This window comes from Malaclemys terrapin, chromosome 2 (genome assembly GCF_027887155.1).
Source record: "Malaclemys terrapin pileata isolate rMalTer1 chromosome 2, rMalTer1.hap1, whole genome shotgun sequence".
NCBI classification, from domain to species: Eukaryota; Metazoa; Chordata; order Testudines; family Emydidae; genus Malaclemys; species Malaclemys terrapin.
In genome coordinates, this window is record NC_071506.1 from 120,544,000 (window position 1) to 120,567,789 (window position 23,790).

Consider the following 23,790-nt stretch of genomic DNA (forward strand, 5'->3'; position numbering starts at 1 on the left):
CCCACCTAAGCCTTCTCTTCCTCCTGACCACTTTCCAGAAATTATTGTTGTAAAGTTTGACCTGATTATTGATCCATTGTATGTATTTTAAACAGCAATCTTAGAGATTTAGAAGATGAATACAATGATTTTATAAGATATGGTATTTTAGACATAGGATGAGCAAAAATATCACCAAGTGGCCAACTGTAAGAATGGCTGGTGATGTTGTCCATTGCGACTCTCTTTTGTTTAAAATAAGTACAGCTACTATTTAACTTACACCAAACAACACAAATATCTGTCTTTCTGCTGGATTGGTGTTCCGTATGGCCTGATTCTCCACTGCATTATTCCAGTCTTAAACCAGTGTAACTCCATAGATTTCAGATGAGACATACCAGTGTAAAACTGGAGTAATGCAGGGATCAATTAGGCCTTGTGACTCCACCATCCTAATTTAAAACCATTAGGAATATGGATAGTGCCATGCCAGATCAGACAAACAATCAAACTGAGCCTGGTATTCAGTCTCCAGCAGTGACCAATACCAGATGTTTAAGTGGAGGACGCAAGACTCCCAAAATAGGATTGTCAAAGAATGCATGGAATGAGCGCTAAAATATTCCCACGTTGGACGTTTCACTCTAATTCAAGGCAGCTGAAAGATGAGGGCTAGTATCCCTTTTTAATGTAAAGGCTGGGCTAAAGAACATCCCTTGATACACAAACTGATCTGCACTCAGTGCACTGGATGCTGAAGTGTAGAAACATTTTTTTTAAATCAAAAGGTTTTTTGTTTGTTTATTTCATGCTGAGACACAGCATGAAAATTAATAGCTTATGTGCAGCCAAGAGTTGCCTCTCTCCAAGATAGCAGAAAAGGAATTCTGAAATAAATAGGTACCTTCATTCTGCATAGGTTGGTCTTGTATTTTGAAAATCCAAGGCTGTTAGCTGTATGAAGGAGCCCTTTTCTTGAAAGTGTGTCTGTACAGATGTATACCATAAAAGGGACTTCTTTGGGGTCATATTTTAGTACACAGCTTTATCATGTTATATTCAACAGGACAGTATTTAGATGGAATGTGTTCATGCAGTCATAGTGAGTATAATAAAATAAATAAACCCTTATGTAATGTTATTTCATGTTTGTTCGTTTCCCATTCAGGAAGTAGAACCAAGAAGAAAGGTGTGTGCTGCGTCCTAGAAACATGGACTTCCAAAGTGCTTGCAGGCAGGCCGGAATATTTTCAATATACCTGGAGGTTCACTAGTGTACCCAGTTTATTTAATCTCTATCCTGAATTCAAAGAGTTAGGAGCATCCCCTGAAAAGGTAGGAAACCACTCCAAAAGCTCTGTGCTTCTAATATTTTACTCCACTGTAACTGATTGCTGGGAATTTGCACAAACAGCTCTAACTCCAAATTTTATGAAGATATGGGTTCTGCATAAACATACTGTACAATAGTTACAAATAAATATTTAGGGCCTGATTCTCCATTGCCCTAGTTTACACCAGTGTGACTCCATCGATTTCAGTGAGGTTACTCCGTCATAAAACTAGAAGATGGCAGTGGAGAACTAGTCCCTCATTTGATGCTGGCTGAAAGTAAAATTATTACAAAGTAGACGGTTGTAAGGAAATGCATTTTATTTCTTATATTTTACACAGTTGTTTCTTGTACAGCACTTGCCCATTGGTATGTTACCTACAGAGGAAACAGAACATAAAAACATAAGAACGCCATACTGGGTCAGACCAAAGGTCCATCTAGCCCAGTACCCTGTCTTCAGACAGTGGCCAATGCCAGGTGCCCCAGAGGGAATGAAGAGAAAAGGTAATCATCAAGTGATCCATCCCGTCGCCCATTCCAAGCTTGTGGTAAACAGAGGCTAGGGACACCATTCCTGCCCATCCTGGCTAATAGCCACTGATGGACCTATCCTCCATGAATTTATATCTAGTTCTTTTTTGAACCCTGTTATATTCTTGGTCTTCACAACATCCTCTGGCAAAGAGTTCCACTGGTTGACTGTGCATTGTGTGAAGAAATACTATCTTTTGTTTGTTTTAAAGCTGCTGCCTATTAATTTCATTTGGTGACCCCTAGTTCTTGTGTCATGAGAAGGAGTAAATATCACTTCCTTATTTACTTTCTCCACACCAGTTATGATTTTATAGACCTCTATCATATCCCTCCTTAGTCATCCCTTTTCCAAGCTGAAAAGTCCCAGTCATTAATCTCTTCTCATACGGAAGTCATTCCATACTCCTAATCATTTTTGTTATCCTTTTCTAAACCTTTTCAAATTCCGATATATCTTTTTGGAGATGGGGTGACCACATCTGCACGCAATATTCAAGTTGTGGGCATATCATGGATTTATATAGAAGCAACATGATATTTTCTGTTCTATTATCTATCCCTTTGTTAATGATTCCCAAAATTCTGTTAGCTTTTTTTGATTGCCGCTGCACCTTGAGTGGATGTTTTCAGAGAACTATCCACAGTGACTCCAAGATCTCTTTCTTGAGTTGTAACAGCTAATTTAGACCCCATTATTTTATATGTATAGTTGGGATTATGTTTTCCAATGTGCATTACTTTGCATTTATCAACATTGAATTTCATCTGCCATTTTGTTGCCCAGTCACCCAGTTTTGAGAGGTTCGTTTGTAGCTCTTCACCTGCAAATTTTGACACCTCACTTTACCCTTTTTTCCAGAACACTTGCAAGCAGTCTGCAAACAAGAAAAAATGCCAGTAGAAATGTAAAGATTACAAAACATTTACATTCAAATGGTTTTATTGCATTGCTAGCCATGCCTATGTTAAGTCAATATAATTTATGAAACTGTGGACCATATCCTCATCTAGTATAAATGGCCAAGCTCCATTGACTTCAATGGAGGTGTTCCAATCCGCACCTACTGAAGATCTGGCCCTGCTTGTGTACTCTTTGTATGTCTGCACAGGTAATTGTTTTATTCCTGAGATGTATTTCTCTATATCAAACTTATTATTTTGCTTTGTGGTTGTACTAAGAAAAAGTGCAATTTGCAACCATTGGAAAAAGCAAGCAGTGCATTTTTATTGTGCTTTTAAGGGCCATAGCCAAATATTATCATTATCAGGTCCTCTAACCATATGAACAGAAGAGCAAACTTCTTAGTAATTTGAATTATTTGTTGTTCCCCAACCTACAAAGACTGGCCAATAATACAGGAAAGTGAAGTAAAATTACCCAAGTTATTTAGACACTTGAGGCAATGTCTTTGTGGTACAGTCCTGCTGCTGCAAAATCCGGTTTAGCAACAGAAATCTGAGTGGTTTTGGGGAGAAGACTCTGCCAAAGAGGAGGATGGTCTAAGTTTTATTGTGCCTGATGAAGAAGAGGAAAGGGTGATCTGCTACAAACTGAATGGCAGAAAGGAGACTTTGTGCTGTCATAGAAGCCAACTGGCAGCTGCAGCCTGAGTGACTTCTTCATTGATCTCCACAAAACACTTGTGAAAAGCATTTGACAAAACCAGATCGTTTTTCTCAGACATCCCTTTGAAATCAGCTCGCTTCTGACTGAAGGCATCTCGCATCACCATGCTGCTCAAAGTAGATTTGAGGTCATAACTCTCTTCCATTTTGATCCTGGGCAGATACACGTCCACACCTGTTTTCTCCATCATTTCTGAGCTGGTCCATCTGGATATACGTCAAGTCTCTTTCTAGCTACAGTTAGTTAAAAAAGAGAGAATCAAAAATTACACAGTGAAAATGAAACTTCCTTAACGTTGATGTCCTTCACAATCCTGAATGGAGAAATTATAGAGATGGTTTATAAATATAGTAAAGATCACTGAAAAGCTTCTGGCTAGTTTACAGGTGTCTTCTCAACTGTAAAGCAGCGTGTTTTCTTACAGTAGGTTAGTTCAGTAACTGGAAGATTTCAGTGTTTAAAGCCAGAAGGGATTATCATGATCATCTAATATGATGTCCTGCACATTGGAGGCCTCAGAATCATACCCACTTGCTCCTGCAATAGGCCATAACCTCTGGCTGAGTTATTGAAATCCTCAAATCTTGTTTTAAAGAATTCAAGTTACAGAGAATCCACTGTTTACTCTTGTTCAAACTAGCAAGTGACACATGCCCCATGCTGCAAAGGAAGGTGAAACCCCCCTGGGTCTCTGCCATGCTGACCTGGAGGAAAATTTCTTCCTGACCCCACATAGTGAATACTTTCAGTGTTGAATATTTGTAGCGTAATAGCAGCAGAGGCCTGTTGTACATGATTGTAACCATATTGTATGTCTTGAGTTTTTGGCATTCTAGCATATCTTGGAACTGATCCAGCAGAGCTTCCATCCCAGCAGAACTCCAGTTAAAGTTAATGGGACTCTTGACTGAGTAAGGGCTGCAGGCTCATTACATTGGTGCTGCAGGCTCTGGTGTCCTTTCAGATTAGTGCTGGGAAACCTTCAAAGATGTAGATAATTTAGTATGAAGTGTTCCCCTCTATCCTGGCTTTTTGTCAAGGGTTCTAGTAGTCTCTAGTTTTGCTTGGGCCTAAAGAACTGCCTTTCTTGGAGGATTTTTGGGCTTCTGCTTGTAGGACTGGATGACAGCAAGAACTGAAAAAAAAGTGTTGGATCTACGAAAATCTTGCCATAGGTCAAAAAAGGCTCAGGTTCTCTGAGTGTTAGACAATGTTTTGGTTCTTATTTTTTCCTGAGCCAGATCTTTTCACCTGTTCCTAATACAAGAATGTAGCATCAATTACCATCAGACAGCAGCCATTTAAACATCTAGGACATAAAAACAATTGAATTCCCCATAGTAATATGATTAATTTCTTTACCATTTCTAGGCCAGTGATGTCATTGCTGATGTCCTCTGGTAGCAGTATGAGCATGCTGAAGTCATTATTGACATATGGGAGCTCAACAATATGTGTGTGCACTGTTTGTATGTAGGTCCAATTAAATTTCCCAACTCTGGAACATCATGTGCACTGGCTTAGTTGTATTCTGCAACAAGGCAAAGGAGGACAAATGTCACTTTTAAAGGATCAAGTGAAAACAATATGGTTAAGAATGAAAAGTTAAATTTTCTTGCCTGTGCTGCTTATAACTAGTTAGGGTTGCTAAAAAGTGATAGTTCATAGAACCAATTTATTTTTCACTATTTATTCTGATATTTCAATGTCTCAGCTTTGATACTGAGGTTATGTCTACACAACAATTTAAGCCCAGGATCCATGTTAAGCTGGGACCTAGGGTCGGAGCCCTGTTGGTTTCCTGTGTACTTAACTCAGGTCCCAGAAGTCCTCTGGATGTATCCCAGAGTTCCCGGCAGCTGAGGAGCCAGGTGCTCTGCTGCTCCCCCTTCCTGCAGGGCAGTGCTTGGTCCCAATCTGCTGTCTGTCCCTTGCCCCCGGACCCCGCCCCTGGTCTCCCTGGAGCTGCGTCTGCAGGGGCGCAGTGAGCACTGTGAGGGTGGTGAGTGGGAGCTAACCCCAAAACTTTCCCGCAGCCCCCTCGGGATCCATGATCACTGCCTCTCGGGGTACAGTGGGTTCAGGAATAAGGGAGCCCACAGGGTGCTGGAGCACACTGCACCCCGGCCATGTGGATGCACTTTGCCACTCCACAGCTGGCAGCAGCCAGGCTGGGATATGTGCTTTTCTTCTGGTACCTTCATTTTATGTCAAACTTCAAAATTGGCCAAAAAACTCCAAAGAAACAAAAACACCTTCATTGAGCATCTCATTTTAAATATTAAGAATTGAAAAGTTTAATTTTAAATGTTTGGAGCCCTGGAGACTGACGTCCCAATTCTCCCAAGAATAGGTGGACGTGGGCATTTTCCTGCCACTGTGACTTGGCCTAGAGTTGCAGAGCCCAATTTTCAGATTAGATGGTAGTTCAGTATAAAATTGAATTGTGCCACCCCAAGCACGAGCTTGCTTTGCTGGTTCTGACTGCAGTTATTCTACTGAGACAGTCACCAAAGGAGCTCATGATGCGGTTTATGTACTCCTGTGCGCCTTGTGGGCACCTGAGTTCCATCAGCACCCTCACAGTGAGGAAACAGGGTGGGCAATAGGCTAGAGTGTCAACATTGCAGGGTAGGGGGTACTAGGCACCTTAGGATATGTTTACTTTGACTCTGGTCTGTGCACTGCAGTGTGGATGCCGGAGCATTAGGTTCAAAAACCAGTTAGAAAATTCTTAACCTAGTGTTAAAATGCAATCTGGATGTTCAAGCCCAGGGTTCCCTGACACAGGTCAGCTGACCTGAGTCCCACTAATCGTAGGCTGACATTGCTGTGTAGACACAGCCTGAGAACAGACTAGAACCCTAAGTTTCATGTTTGTGTATTGTCAGTTCCTCTGTTGGTTGCACTGAGTGCGATGTTTGAATTGCAGATATTGCAGGGGAATGCTTATGATTTAATGAAAACAACTCTGACACTGTGAGGATTTAGAGACTGGCAGGCTTTTGAAAATGGAGGGACTGAGGTCTCTCCCCTGTTTTTCTCCCTGTTTCAGACCACCAGCATTTATGACATTTCATAGCTTAGTCTCAGACCTTGTTCATTCTGAAAGGTTGTTCCTTTGTAAATCCATCCTCACATTTCTTTGCCCAGTTTCCTGTGAAGTAGAGGGCATTGACTAGGCCCAGCTTGGTGAGTGAATCAATGGAGTTGACAGGTAATAGCACCTGAATTTTACCTTTAGGAAATAGTGAGGCAGTCATATATTTGTGCAGCTTTTCTGCTTGGAGTAAATGTCAGAATCGCGTTTTGGAGAATATAGATAAGAAAAATGTACTATCTGAGACCATACTTGTAAGGCAGCTTCCTGTCTTAAGAGATGAAATACCTTCAAACATAGTGGGCTGGACTCTGTGGTCCCCTTCAGTGACTTTGCCCTACTCAGACTGCCTCTCACTAGTAATAACCCCGATTGATAGTCTTAATCCACATTCCTCCCCTGGACAGAGAAAGAAGACCGAAGAAAAAAGGAGGAGGTGGGGATTTTTCAAAATAAAAAAAATCCAATGTGGCCTCCAAGCATAGGTGACATATAGTGGGGGGCATGCAGGGTCAAGTGCCCCCTAACCCCAATTTCGGTACTTGCTGAGCTGTCCTTGCCTGGCTTGCTGTGTTCGGCCTGCCGCTAGGGGAGGGTGGCTTTGTCCTTCTCCTGCTGCACCTCTCCCTGGGCACATGCTCCCTGCTGGCTCCAGCCTCCCCAGAACTAATGGGATTGGCTGCCCTGGCCCAGGGAGATAGGGATGGAAGTTCCTCCCAGAGGCAACATGTGAGGGGGGTCACATGCCCCGCATTTACATATGTCCTCACCCCAGTATCATCAGGCATGAGTTGTCTATGCCCAGTCCCCTCATTATTTTGTTTCCCAGTTAGCCTAATATCTGACACACCAGTTTTGGTCCACTGATTTCCAGTTCCCTGCTTTTCTTGTTTTCGAGGCATGATCTTAACACAGTCCTTGAGTTGCAGACGTGGGCCTTTTTGTTGGGAGTAATTCAGTCTGTCTCCCTTTTGCAACTTTTCCTATCAACATCTATTGTTATAGGTTATTGTGACACTTTACAAGCTCTCACCCACTTTTCACAGTTGAGCTCACAATTAGGATAATTTGGGAGAACCAATTATTATAAGATGACTGTGGCTGGGATCATAGAGAGAGACGCCAGCTGCAGTCTTTGAAGTGCACTGCCCTGTCGCTGTGCTTAAAGTTCTGCCCTCTCCCTCCCCCTCTGAGAGGCCTGCCTTCCCAACCCTCCCTCCTACAAGGGGCAAGGACCTCCCCCAGACTCCAGTAGCTCAGACATGGACACTCCTCACCTCCTCTGCCCCTGAGGGCAACGGCCCTTTTCATCAAACCCACCTCATTCCCCCTCAACTATATTTTCCTGGCTCTAAGGCTTAACTCCCCTGCCCTACCCCCAATGCTGCATAGCACTTTACTGGCCCACACGCATGCTAGCTTGATGTTACATATTTTGGATGGTGCAGCTATACTTCTCTTTTCTAGAAAATTGGTAGCTATGGGTGTTTACAAGATGCTAATGGGAGGGCCAGAGGCAGAGTTCCACACGCCATTAAGTCAGGCAGAAACTCCATTTAGGTTTAGGAAGGGAAAATTTACATTAGGAACTTGCCACCTCAGAAATTAAGCTGTAATCTTTGACGTAGGAGCGGGAATTTATAAATTCACTAGGTTCTTTGCCCAAAGCTATTTCCCATTAATCGACTCTGCCTCCAAACCTTTGATCATAATCTACCTGGCAACACACTGCCATCTAGTTCCCCTGAGCGACAGTTCATTCCAGTAAGAATCAGAACAGAAGACAAAAACTGATGACTCACTTGCAGCATTATCAGTCTTGTCAATTTTGTTAATGATTTCTAATCACTTTGTATTATGATGATTATTTTCCACTCAAAGAAGTCCTTCAATCCCATTTCAGCTGCCTTTGTTTGCATTCATCTGACAGAAGACATGCAATAATGAAAAGCAAGTGTTAATCCTGACACCAGGGTCTGTCCCTGGGCTACGTAGGTCATGCTAAATGAATACCACATTGTGTTGTGTTAATACTATATGTTTTACCATACCTGTTTTAGAAAATTTTAGCAAGTTCTATTGGTGTCATTTTTCATATGCCGCTGCCTGTAAAGTCAAATTGGCATAGCACCAATAGACCAATCATGCAGGTCTGGAAGGAAGAGAAAAATGATAACTAATGAACATCAGAAACCTTTATCAGTAATTATACTGTTAGATAGAGTGTGCTTGATTAATCAAGGGAGCAAACAAGGGAGATCAAATCACAACCCCCTGTGCCAATAGAGGCTGTTGCATCTCTTATAGGATTCCCCCATGGTGGAGGAGAGCTAGTCTTTTCACTAACCCCTTACTCTAGGCACCAGCCGCTTTAAAGTGTGGCTGGTTATACCGAAGCCCCAACAGTTGATGCTGCTTAAAGGTTTTAATGAATCACCGCATCCTCCAGCTAACCCATCCCTGGCCAGCATGACCCATATTTTGGGCTGTGCTGAAAAGCCAAACACGCACTGGGGGAGAAGGGCTTAACTTTCTGCCAGTAGGAGTTCACCACACTGATTGGCATAAATCCCAGTGTCTAGATCTAGCTGCTGCCTCCCTGTTAGAAGTCAGAGCTCATACCATATGCAACGGTATATCTGCATTTTGAGATTATGGAAGGACTGCAAGTGGGGCTGAGGGAACTTTCTGAGTGTTTAGAAATTTCAGCTTGTTTCATACATCCTTCACTGTCATATGCTTGTAGGATATCAATATACCATGATCCCAAATTCTGAGGCACCCTGCAGTTCTTAAACGTTGATATAATCTTAATTTCTTTAATGTATTTTCTATAGTAAATTTAATGGATTATATTTCCTGTACTTTCCCCTCAACACCATTGTTAAAAAGATTCCAGAGGTGATCATGGCAATTACAGACAGGTAAACCTAACTTCAGTACCAGGTCAGTTGGCTGAAATTATAGTAAAGAAAGGAATTATCAGATACACTATGTTGGAAGAGTCAACACAGTTTTTGTAAAGAGAAATCATGCCTCACCAATCTATTAGAATTCTTTGAGGGGAGTCAACAACATGTGGATAAGAGTGATCCAGTGGATATAGTGTACCTGGACTCTCAGGCTACATCTTCACTACAGGGGGGGGTCGATTTAAGATACGCAAATTCAGCTACGCGAATAGCGTAGCTGAATTCGACGTATCGCAGCCGACTTACCCCGCTGTAGGGACGGCGGCAAAAATGACCTCTGCGGCTTCCCATCGACGGCGCTTACTCCCACCTCCGCTGGTGGAGTAAGAGCGTCGATTCGGGGATCGATTGTCGCGTCCTAACGGGACGCGATAAATCGATCCCCGAGAGGTCGATTTCTACCCGCCGATTCAGGCGGGTAGTGTAGACCCAGCCTTAGAAAGCCTTTGACAAGGTCCCTCGGTGAAGGCTCTTAAGCAAAGTAAGCATCCATAGAATAAGAGAGAAAGTTCTCTCATAAAAGAGTAACTGGTTAAAAAGACAAGAAACAAAGGGTAGGAATAAACGGTCAGTTTTCACAGGAAAGAGAGGTAAACTAGAGTGCTTGCTGATCAATTCCTCCATCAAGTGGTAACTGAACCGACGAGGGGGGAGGCCATTTTAGATTTGATTCTAGCAAGTAGTGAGGACCTTGTTGAGGAAGTGGTAGTAGGGGACAATTTGGGCTCCAGTGATCATGAGCTAATTCGGTTTAAAATACATGGAAGGAGTAACAGAATTAAATCAAAGACTAGGGTTTATAATTTTAAAAAGGACAATTTTAACAAACTAAGGGGACTGGTAAGGGAAGTGGATTGGGCAAACGTATTAATGGATTTAAAAGCAGAAGAAGCCTGGGATTACTTTAAGTTAAAGATGCATGAGCTGTCGGAGGCCTGTATTCCAAAAAAGGGAAAAAGATTACTAAGCAAGAGATTTAGACCGAGCTGGATGAGCGACCGACTCAAAGGGGCGATTAGGAAAAAACAGAAAGCGTTTAAAGAGTGGAAGAGGGGAGGGATCAGTAAGGAAATGTACCTAAGTGAAGTCAGAGAATGTAGAGATAGAGTGAGAAAGGCCAAAGGCCGTGTAGAGTTGGACCTAGCGAGGGGAATTAAAAGCAATAGTAAGAGGTTTTACAGCCACATAAATAGGAAGAAAGCAAAGAAAGAAGAAGTGGGACCGCTGAAGTCTATTGCCGGAGAGGAGATTAAAGACAATCTAGGCATGGCGCAATATCTTAATGAATATTTTGCATTGGTGTTTAATGAGGCCAATGAAGGTATTAGGGATACTAGCACCACTATAGAGGGGCACTCGGGATGGGGGATTACCGTATCCGAGGTAGAAACAAAACTTGAACGCCTTAATGGGGTTAAGTCGGGAGGACCGGACGATCTACATCCGAGAATATTGAAGGAATTGGCGCGGGAAATAGCAGGCCCGTTAGCGATAATATTTAATGAATCTGTAAACTCGGGGGTGGTCCCGTTAGACTGGAGAATAGCTAATGTGGTTCCTATTTTCAAGAAAGGGAAAAAAAGTGATCCGGGTAACTACAGGCCTGTTAGTCTAACATCTGTAGTGTGCAAGGTGTTAGAGAAAATTCTGAAAGAGAAACTAGTGGAGGACCTGGAGGGTAGTGGCAATTGCGATAAATTACAACATGGTTTTACGAAGGGCAGATCGTGCCAAACGAATCTGATCTCCTTCTTTGAGAAAGTAACGGATTTATTAGATAAGGGAAATGCGGTGGACCTAATATACCTGGATTTCAGTAAAGCGTTTGATACTGTACCCCATGAGGAATTATTGGTTAAACTGAAAAACATGGGGATCGATATGAAAATCCAGAAGTGGATAAGGAATTGGTTACTGGGGAGAATGCAGCGGGTTGTATTAAAGGGTGAACTGTCAGGTTGGAGGGAGGTTACTAGTGGAGTGCCTCAAGGTTCGGTTTTGGGACCCATTTTATTTAATCTATTTATAACTGACCTCGGAACCGATTGCAGGAGTGGGCTGATAAAATTTGCGGATGATACGAAGGTGGGAGGCGTTGTAAATTCGGAGGAGGACAGGGATATCCTGCAGGGAGACTTGAATGAGTTTGTGAATTGGAGTATCAGAAATAAGATGAAATTTAATAGTGAAAAGTGTAAGGTGATGCATTTGGGGATGACTAATAACAATTTTAGTTACAAGATGGGGACGCATTGGTTAGACGTTACGGAAGAGGAGAAGGACCTAGGGGTTCTTGTAGACCGCAGGATGACTATGAGTCGACAATGTGACGTGGCGGTGAAAAAAGCCAATGCTGTCTTGGGATGCATTAGGCGAGGTATATCTAGTAGGGATAAGGAGGTCCTGCTTCCGTTGTACAAGGCGCTGGTGAGACCTCATTTGGAGTACTGTGTGCAGTTCTGGTCTCCCATGTTTAAAAAAGATGAACTCAAACTGGAACGGGTGCAGAGAAGGGCCACTAGGATGATCAGAGGAATGGAAAAGTTGTCGTACGAAAGGAGACTAGAGGAGCTTGGGTTGTTTAGTCTGACAAAGCGAAGGCTGAGAGGGGATATGATTGCTATCTTTAAATATATTAGAGGGATTAATACAAGGGAGGGAGAAGAATTATTCCAGCTTAGTACTAACGTGGATACCAGAACGAATGGATACAAACTGGCCGTGGGGAAGTTCAGACTTGAAATTAGACGAAGGTTTCTGACCGTCAGAGGGGTGAAATATTGGAACGGCCTTCCGAGGGAAACGGTGGGGGCGACGGACCTGTCTGGTTTTAAGATAAAGTTAGATAAGTTTATGGAGGGAATGGTTTAATGGTAAAACATAGTAGTCAAGGAAAGCCAAGCAATGGTGGGTAAATAGTATAATGGCTAACGGGGTCGGGCTGGAGACTCTTGCCTATATGCTCGGGGTCTTACTGATCGCCACATTTGGGGTCGGGAAGGAATTTTCCTCCAGGGCAGATTGGCTGAGCCTCTGGAGGTTTTTCGCCTTCCTCCGCAGCATGGGGCAGGGATCTCTAGCAGGAGGGTCTCTGCCGATTGAAGTCACTAAAAACAGGATTGGGGACTTCAACAGCAGAGTCCAGGGAAGGGGTAGGGACGGTTTTATGGCCTGCAGCATGCAGGGGGTCAGACCAGATGATCATAATGGTCCCTTCTGACCTTAAAGTCTATGAGTCTATGAGTCTATGAGAAATAGAGGGGTCACCTGAGGATCTGTACTGAGACCAGCGTTGTTCAGCAAATTCATAAATGATATGGGGAAAAAAAGGGTAAACAATGAGGTGGCAAAGTTTGCAGATTATACAAAATTACTCAAGATAATTAAGTTCAAAGCTGACTGCAAAGAATTACAAAGGGATCTCACAAAACTGGGTGACTGGGCAAGAAAATGGCAGATGAAATTCATTGTTGATAAGTGCAAAGTAATGCACATCAAAAAACGAATCCCAAGTGTACATACAAAATGATGGTTTCTAAATTAGCTGTTACCACTCAAGAAAGGGATGTTGGTATCATTTTGGATAGTTCTCTGAAAACATCTGCTCAGTGCGTAGAGGCAGTAAAAAAAGCTAACAATATTAGGAACCATTAGGAAATGGATAGATAATAAGACAGAAAATATCATAATGCCAAAAATAATAATGCCACAGAGAAGACCAACAAAAATGCTTAAGCATATGGAACAGCTTCTATAATAGAAGAGATTAAAAAGGCAGGGACAGTTCAGCTTAGAAAAGAGATAACTGGGGGGGAGGGTATAATAGAGGCCCTTAAAATCAGGAATGGTGTGGAGAAAGTGAATAAGGAAATGTTATTTTCCCCTTTACATAACACAAGAACCAGGGGTTACCCAATGAAATTAATAGGCAGCAGGTATAAAACAAACATAAGGAAGTACTTCTTTATACAGCACACAGTCAACCTGTGGAACTTGTTGCCAGGAGATGCTGTGAAGGCCAAAAATATAACTGGGTTCAAAAAAGACTTAGATAAGTTCATGGAGGATAGAGGATAGGTCCATCAGTGGCTATTAGCCAAGATGGTAAGGGACATGACCCCATGCTCTGGGTTTCCCTAAGCCTATGACTGCCAGAAGCTGGGACTGGATGACAGGGGATGGATCACTCGATACATTCTGTTAATTCCTTCTGAAGCATCTGGCACTGGCCACTGTCAGAAGACAGGATCCTGGGCTAGATGGATCATTGCTCTGATCCAGTGTGGCTATTCTTATCTTCATATATTCTTAACTCTCATAGGTAATAAGCACCTTGCAAAACTGTGCCCAAAATTACTTACTCCCTGTTTAACTTCCTTTAAATAACTCAGTTCATGTCATGTTGTGTTAATTTTACCTGCTTCATGTGCAGCAATACAAACAGTTTTCAAACTAACACTATCAGCCAATATTGGAATCACTAGTTCTACACATTTGGGGCAAACTTTCAATGTGATATATGGGAATTTTTGGATATGTGACTTTCATAAATGCTAATGGGCATCATATAGCTAAGTCTCCAGGCATTGTACAGACACTGTACTATCACTATCTCTGTGCATATGCTTTGTTTTTTAATAATCTCTCTAGATAACTTTATATTTCAGTCCTTTATATTTCAGCTCTCTCTTGCTCACAAGTGTCTATGGTGTGTCCACTGTCTGGAGATTTCATTCATATCAACAGACAGTCCACAAAAATCACTTGAGTAACTGTACAGGATATTACATGCAACTGTCACCAGTGGAGCTATGTGCAATATATGATATTAGAAGTTCTGAATCACTTAACCTAAAAATCGCAGATAAATAACCAGAATATTTCTTCCTTCTTTCAAGGTCAATCTGGAGAACTCAAGCAACATCCATGCAGGGTTTCAGGCACTTAGCTCTGAAATTAAGCAACCCACTAACAATTACCTGCTTAAAAGTGTCAACCAGTTATATGGAGAAAAATCATCACCTTTCAATAAAGTAAGTGAAGCAGTTCATCTATCTGTGTAATGGGGATACAATTCATATTTATGATTGGTCTATGACAACAAACCATACAAGACCTAAATGCAAATATTTTAATTACATCTGCAAAATGGTTTATTATCCTTTAAGATTTATTTCCCACTGACTCTTTTGTAGATACTCATATCAAGATTACAGGTATTCTTTTCATTTGGTTTTCCGGACTGGACTATATCTAAACATGAACAATCATAGATGAGTAAATTATTGATAACATATATAACTAAAAATATTTTGCTTCTCTTTATGATCCTAGTAAACAGTGGAATAACATGAACTTTCTTTTCTATTTGGCAGTAGTTGGCACAGATATATTGTCAAATAATATGTAAGACTCGTCTCTCTCGTGCCTTGAAGGAATACTTACAATTGATCAAAAAATATTACCACACAGAGCCATGAACTGTTGATTTCATGGCAGCAGCAGCAGCAGAAGTCAGAAGAGAAATCAATTCCAGTGTTGAATGCCAGACTGAAGGTGATCTCAGGGCTGTTCTTTTACCGTTCACAGAGAGACATCTTGTATTTTCCCACCCTAAATTATTTATGAGGGGAGAGAAAAAACGTTGATTCATTCTGTTACATTCTGCATTTGAACTGAAACACAAAACTGCTGCTGCCTCACTGCCCGAGTTGGAGGCAGGCAGAGAACTACATTTGAAAGTTCAGTAACACCAAATTAAAAAAGACATCCCCTTTCAGTTATAACACTACTCGCACCACAGGGAAACACTGATGACTATTGCTTTCCATTTGCACAAATATTTACTAAAACAATTTAACCTTTATGTGTTTGAAGGCAATAAGATACCACGGTGTTGGGCCTGATACAAATACCTACATAGCAAAATGTATTTCATTTTGATGGGATTCCATGCAGTATGTTCCGGGGGTTCATTTTCGGTTATAAATAGTGTCATGAAACAGTCTGACAGAAAGGGTACACTCTGCTGAAACTCCTCAGAGGGGTTTGTAGGCCTTTTCTCCTCCAGAACTAGAAAGGGGTAAAGATGTTTCAGCACCAGGGTGAGGTTCTGCAGCTAGTGTGATAAACTCTGAGGCCCGGTCTACACTACAGAGTTAGGTCGATGGAAGCTGCCTTAAGTCGACCTAACTCTGTCATCACTAAGACTAATGACACTAACATCATTAAGTTAATGTATGCGTCTACACCACTGGGTCCTTTATGTCGACCTCAGTTGCCTCTAATGTTGACTTCAGTCTTCTTTCTCTGTCCATGGGAGGAATGTAGATTAAGACTATCATTTGGGGTTATTACTAGCGAGAGGCTGAGTAGGGCAAAGTCACTGAAGGGGACCACAAACTCCAACTCAATATATTTGAGGATATTTCATCTCTTAAGACAGGAAGCTGTCTTACAAGTATGGTATCAAACAGTACATTTTTCTTAAGATATTCTCCAAAACTTGAATCTGGTATTTACTCCAAGCATAAAAGCTGCACAATGATCTGACTATCTCACTATTTCCTAAAGGTAAAATTCAGGTTCTATTGCCTGTCAACTCTGTTGATTCACTCACCAAGCTGGTGCTAGACAATGCCCTCTACTTCAAAGGAAACGGGGCAAAGAAATTTAAGGATGGATTTACAAAGGAACAACCTTTCAGAATGAACAAGATATGTGACTAGGCCATGAAATGTCATATATGCTAATGGGCTGGAACAGAGAGAAAAGCTGGAGAGAGACCTCAATCCCTCCATTTTCAAAAGCCTGCCAGTCTCTAAATCCTCACGGTGTCAAAGTTGTTTTAATTAAATCACAAGCACATTAATTAAATCACATTAAATCTGCAATTCAAACTCAGTGCAGCCAACAGAGGAACTGAAAATCTGTTCCTTACAATCTTAAATTAGATAAGTAAGAATAAATATCTACAGGGGATAGGTCTTGCTGTGAGATGGTACAACGCAGAAAATAAGTGGGCCAAAACCAAGATTATTATTTTGTCACTCTCTTGTTAGTCTTCTCATAACAAAAGAATCCATTTGTTTAGGTATTCCATAATGAACCCTGTTGACAACAACAGAACCTGAAGAGTCCAAGGCCTGAGGGCCAGACTATCCAAGGATATTTAGGCACCTAAAGATGCAGAGAGGTGCATACCTAAGCAGGATAGGTGCTCGGGGTGTAGAACATAGGCTAGAAGGAAAGTGAGCTGCAATCTGATTTTATTTCTAAACTTTATTGCCAAACAAATACACAGTATGTCAACAATCTAGGCAAACTTCACAATAGAAATTTCTGGAAACTGTTGGGAAGGAGGGGTAAACATAGGTGATGAAATATATTGGACGGTAAGAGTGGAGGATGTAGGCCAGAAGGAAGCACAGCTGTTTTATATTTCTAAATGTGTTTATTGCCCAAAAACCAGACCCAGAAACCAGCCGATGAGGCAAGTAATTTCTTGTCTCTCACAAGAATTTGAGGTAATGTAAATATTGGTATTAAACATATTTAGGTTTCTTTGAAAATTCTTCTGAAGTAGTTACAGGGAGATTAAATGATAACATCCGTGTCATGCAGTAAAATAGGGACTACACATTTTCATCATAAGTTTAGTATAGATTTCAGTTTTTAGAAAACAGAGTACAAGTTGCAGGGTTTAAGAAAAGATGCTGATATGGGACAAGATTAATCAATCTATGCTTTGACCATATGTTTATCTGATCATTACTATTTGATGGCTCTGTGATTACACCTACAAATGGCCATTCGGTGTATTATGCAACTAAACTGCATTTTTTTTTAATATAGGTTGTAAACCCTTGGGGCAGCACTGTGCCTTTATATATTGTACAGCATCTAGCACATCAGCGATGCCCAATAATAAACAGAGTATAATAATAAATGGCTGAAGCCAACATTAATTTCACATGGTCTGACTATATGTCTAACTTAATTTTCATCTGATTCATAATGTTGATCTGTTATTAAGCCAGCTGTGTGGTTATGTCCTGGGTCTCAGTTACATTCAAATCCTCATTGAAAATCATAGATATGATGTCCCTAGGAGGCTAAGTAGCAAACATCTTTGCTGACTAATTATAATAAATTGGAGGTTTTGACAATTAGGTCACTAGACATCAATTTGACAATTCCTCTAACTCACATTGTAATGCAAAACCTGAACTCTGACCACAGAGACTGAATAGCTACAGACATATCCTACAGCCATATGTGTAGTTGTGAAGGGTATGATGTGTTGACATAAAGAGGGAAAGCATGATGTGAAAGTTAAGGTGAGAGTGGGGTATGTGACATTATATTGAGTATAGGGAAGTATTTGGAAGGTGCTTGTTGGAAGGTAGGAGAATACCCAGGTGCATGTGGTGCTGGAGAGATGGGTTGGAGTGGTGGTGACGATACCCCTATTTCCCCACCAAACCAGCAGATGCAGTCTGATAAATCTCCTTTGGTTCATTAGACCAGAAGAGGGAGCTGCCTAGGGTGGTCTGCTCCTCAGATACCGCTAAGGACAAGCCCCTTTCCTCTCAGCATTTTGGGAGTGGGTCAGGGATAGGGGTGGATGTTCTCCCTGAAGATATCTCAAAAGTTCTTGTGCCAGCATTTCCTGTAGGTGAACCAGCTGTCATTCCTCAGCAGGGAATCCCTGGCTGCTGAACTAAGGATGGCTTGTTAGACAAGGTCTGCTGCTTTTTAAGAGAAACAGAGGCCTCTATTTCTCACCTTCTAAGTCCCCTAACTTGCTCCCCTTTTATAATACCTCAGTAATGACACCCTTTTGCTGCTTCTAGTGCTGAGGGAAAGCTATTCCTCATCCCCAACAAAGGTTTGCTGCACAAGAGCTGTGTGACCCTGTGTTGAATATCAAGGCTCGGGAGTGGAGCTCAAATCCTCACGGTGTCAGAGTTGTTTTAATTAAATCATAAATATTCCCCTGCCATATCTGCAATTCAAACACTGCCCTCAGTGCAACCAACAGAGGAACTGAAAATCCATTCCTTACAATCTTAAATTAGATAAGTAAGAATAAATTTCTGCAGGTGATAGGTCTTGCTGTGAGATGGTACAACACAGCAAATAAGTGGGCCAAACACTAAATTGTTGTTCCCCTGAGGGGGAAGAAAAATATTTTTATTCTGTCATCCTCTTGTTAATCTTCTCATAACAAAAGAATCAATTTGTTTAGATACTCCATAATGAACCCTGTTGACAGTCACGGAACCTGAAGAGTCCAAGGCCTGAGGGCCAGATTGTCAAAGGTATTTAGGCACCTAAAGATGCAAAGAGGTGCATACCTAAGCAGGATAGGTGCTCGGGGTGTAGAACATAGGCTAGAAGGAAAGTGAGCTGCAATCTGATTTTATTTCTAAACTTTATTGCCAAACAAATACACAGTATGTCAACAATCTAGGCAAACTTCACAATAGAAATTTCTGGAAACTGTTGGGGAGGAGGGGTAAACATAGGTGATGAAATATATTGGACGGTAAGAGTGGAGGATGTAGGCCAGAAGGAAGCACAGCTGTTTTATATTTCTAAATGTGTTTATTGCCCAAAAACCAGACCCAGAAACCAGCCGATGAGGCAAGTAATTTCTTGTCTCTCACAAGAATTTGAGGTAATGTAAATATTGGTATTAAACATATTTAGGTTTCTTTGAAAATTCTTCTGAAGTAGTTACAGGGAGATTAAATGATAACATCCGTGTCATGCAGTAAAATAGGGACTACACATTTTCATCATAAGTTTAGTATAGATTTCAGTTTTTAGAAAACAGAGTACAAGTTGCAGGGTTTAAGAAAAGATGCTGATATGGGACAAGATTAATCAATCTATGCTTTGACCATATGTTTATCTGATCATTACTATTTGATGGCTCTGTGATTACACCTACAAATGGCCATTCGGTGTATTATGCAACTAAACTGCATTTTTTTTTAATATAGGTTGTAAACCCTTGGGGCAGCACTGTGCCTTTATATATTGTACAGCATCTAGCACATCAGCGATGCCCAATAATAAACAGAGTATAATAATAAATGGCTGAAGCCAACATTAATTTCACATGGTCTGACTATATGTCTAACTTAATTTTCATCTGATTCATAATGTTGATCTGTTATTAAGCCAGCTGTGTGGTTATGACCTGGGTCTCAGTTACATTCAAATCCTCATTGAAAATCATAGATATGATGTCCCTAGGAGGCTAAGTAGCAAACATCTTTGCTGACTAATTATAATAAATTGGAGGTTTTGACAATTAGGTCACTAGACATCAATTTGTGTGTACATTTGTCTTAGATAGCTGTCTTCAAATATATTTACTATCTTTACAAACTCGGCTTGAAGGTGCTTCATTTTAAGAAAAGTACAGGAACCGGAGGAGGCTGTTTGCAGGTGACAAGAACTTCTCGTGGGAGGTCAAAGAGAAGGAAGATGGTATTCTTTAGAACCAAAATATCAGAGAAACAAATCCGCTGTTCTTCTGGGAATAGGAAAGTTCAACAGCGGCACTAGTTTGACTCATGCTATTAGTTGGTTATTTTCAGCCTACATCTATATTGCTCCCCGCCCTCCAAAAATTGTAGTTAATAACCAATTAAGGTTGCTTAAGTGCAAAATACACTCACTTAAACCTTCCTGCCTTTCCTCCAAGGCAGGAAAGGCACCTTGATTCACACTCCTGAACAACAACACAACACGCCACTGACTCTGCCCCTCCCCAGGGAACTCCCTTCCACCTCACACATGTACAGACGGACAACACACACACACAATAAGGTGGGAGTGGGGTATGTGACATTATATTGAGTCTAGGGAAGTATTTGGAAAGTGCTTGTGGGAAGGTTGGAGAATAGCCAGGTGCATGTAGTGCTGGAGAGATGGTCTGGGGTAGTGGTGACGATACCCCTATTTCTCCACCAAACCAGCAGATGCACTCTGATAAATCTGCCTTGGTTTATTGGACCGGAGCGGCGCAGCTGCCAGAAGTGTTCTGTTCCTCGGACAGCTCTAAGGAAAAGCCCCTTTCCTCTCAGCATTTTGGGACTGGTTCAGGGATGGGGTGGATGTTCTCCCTGAAGATATCTCAAAAGTTCTTGTGCCAGCATTTCCTGTAGGTGAACCAGCTGTCATTCCTCAGCAGGGAATCCCTGGCTGCTGAATAAGGATGGCTTGTTAGACAAGGTATGCTGCTTTTTAAGAGAAACAGAGGCCTCTATCTCTCACTTTCTAAGTCCCCTAACTTGCTCTTCTTATATAATCCCTCAGTAATGACACCAAATCCCTCAGAGCATCAAATATTCTTTGCAAGCACATGTAGATGTTCTATTAACATTAACAGGAGCTCTATTTGTACATAAGAGGGGAGCATTCCAATGTACATTTAAATAGAAAAAAAAAGGAACTGCTCTACAGACCCAATCCTGCATGTAAGGTCACCTCCCATTCAGATAAATGTGAGCGTACATCACTTAGAATCTTGCAGGATCAAACCCTATTTGCATGTAGCACATCCTATAATGATGGCAATATCCGTGGGTGGTAGCAATGTATGTGTTTCATGCCTTTATGATGAGCTTTTTTCATTTAGGGCTGGTCCCCACTTAGTCCGGACTTCGGACTAAGGTACGCAAATTCAGCTACGTTAATAACGTAGCTGAATTCGAAGTACCTTAGTCCGGACTTACCGGGGTCCAGACGCGGCCGGAAGTCTCCCCCCGTCGACGCTGCGTACTCCTCTCGGAGAGCTGGAGTACCGGCGCCGATTGTGGGCACTTCCGGGATCGATCCGGGATCGATTTATCGCGTCTTAACCAGACGCGATAAATCGATCACAGAACATCGATTGCGTGCCTCCGGACCAGCCGGTAAGTGAAGACTAGGCCTTACTCATGATTTTGTTTTTGCTCTTAAATTGTCTAATTCCCTCTCTTTCTTAACTCACTGTAGTTAAAGAGGGAATTGACCTATGTGAAATTATCTAAGTGGACCAGCCAAGAAATGATGAAAACGTCTGAAGTGGAGTTGTTTTCTGCCCAGGATCAAGCTGGAAGAGAGCTATAACATCAAATCCATTTGGAGCAGTATGGTGATGTGAGATGTCTTCAGTCAGAGCCAAGCTGACTTCAAAGGGATGTCTGAGAATAATGATCTGTTTTTGTCACAAGTTTTTCACAAGTCCTTTGTTGAGGTCAATGAAGAGGGCACTGAGGCTACAGTTACCAGTGCAGTAATGTAGTAGTGAGAACATCTGTACATTCTGTAAGATTTAAGGCAGATCACTCTTTCCTTTTCTTCATCAGGCACAACAAAACCAACAGCATCCTCTTCTTAGACAGATTCTGCTCCCCCTAGAATGTATTACTCTCTGCTACCAAATAACATCATTTGTTCACCATGCAACTGGGAAATACAAATTGAAGCCTGAAATTCAAAGCGTAGGTCTAGTTTGTGCTTTTAGTTAAAGCACTGAGCATAAACTGCCTCTGTCAGGAGTAGCCTCAGAAGTAATTGTGCCTCAGAGACACACACTGAGGCACAATTCCTCCTGTGCTCCTGTGTTGCACTGAGGGACAGTAATCTACTGCAGCCCCTTACAGAATGCAGCATACTACCCACTGCACTGAGCCTGCTCTCCTGGCTAGTGTTATGGGGGCCAGAGTCATGGCTCTGTAGCCTCTGTCCCTCCCCACCTATTTCTTCATAGGACAGGAGAATGCACCTCAGCGTTCAGGCCATGACCTTATCTCCATGCCTGCAGACAAGATGTGGGCAGGTCTAAATCAGGCTCTTAATCTCTCCTACTGTTGTCTATGGCCACCTTAGACCCAGTCATAGAATCATAGGACTGAAAGGACTTCAAGAGGTCATCTAGTCCAGTCCCCTGCACTCATAGCAAGACTAAGTATTATGTAGACCATTCCTGAAGTCACAGTAAAGTGCTTAATAATTAGCTCTCTCATTCACAGGTGTTGCAGATCTGTATACAAAGGGTAATTGAAAACACAGTAAGTCCTGTTTGCAAATCCCGGGCACAACAAGGCCAGTTAATGATAGAGTCAATATTAGCTCTGAATTTCATAATATTTGCCTTGAGATGTATTTTTATAAAGTTTTTCCCACCCAACATATATTTTTTTCTTTTGTTCTTTCAGAGTGTTAAAATACAAATTTAACCTCATCACATACTGTCCACAGCATTCCATTTGGAACCATGACATTCTGTCTAAATGACAGATGCTGGACCATTTAGGAGTCAGTCTGCTGGACCTACATTGTACATTCATAAGCACTAAAAGAGTTAATAAATCAATAATAACACTGCTCATAGAAGCAGAGGAAAATTGACATTTGGCCAAATCCTTCTCCCACTGACTTCACTGTGAGTGTGATCCAGCTGACTGAAATGTTATCACATAGACTGTAACGAGTTTGTTAGAGATCTTACTGTCTGATATGTAATAAACTTGGAAGTGTACAAAAACATTAACTATCTTTCGTAAAATCAAAGGCAAAAGCATGTGAAATTCAATCCTCACCAGAAGCTCTCTAAAGTAAACATTTATATTTAATGAGACCATTCTACCTCCCTAAGAGCCCATTTCAGTTTTTACTGATGTCAGAGGAAAGACTCTGGATGAGGCATTAAACATTCTGCCAATGCTCTCTGACAATGTTGGCATAGAGTCAGTCAACCGGCCTAGCCTCCCCAGCCAATGAACTTGTCATCTCAGATAATGTTTTCACCCCTCAGCTCCTGTGCCTGATCATTTGTAAATTAGATTGTCTAACAGGTCTGATGAGCACAACTGATATGAAAACTTCCACCAGCATGCCTCCTGTCTGACTATAATGCTTATGGGACGTATGATGAAACCCGCAGCATTCAAACAACAGTAATGTGTTGTTAATGTAATAACTAGCTGTAATTTGAACCATTCCTAGATACCTGTATCACCAATAAAGTACAAAAATAGGCTTCCATTTCAAGAATGCATTTCAGCAATGATATTCCTGTTATTTATCCAAATCCCAATGTGCTTTTAGCTGATATTTTACTCCATAACTCTAGTGTATGACTTGCACTTAAAGCAATAAAAAAAACATGCTGAGATTATGTTTCTACTATCGAAATGGGTGATTTAGCTGATTATAGGGTTTTTTGGGGGGGAGG

At 41.5% G+C, this 23,790-nt stretch overlaps 1 pseudogene; it reads right to left on the reverse strand.

Moving 5' to 3' along the window:
* Positions 1 to 1,679: 1,679 nt before the first annotated feature.
* LOC128831276 (serpin B10-like) lies at positions 1,680 to 6,877 on the reverse strand (annotated as a pseudogene).
* Between the last annotated feature and the right edge of the window lie 16,913 nt (positions 6,878 to 23,790).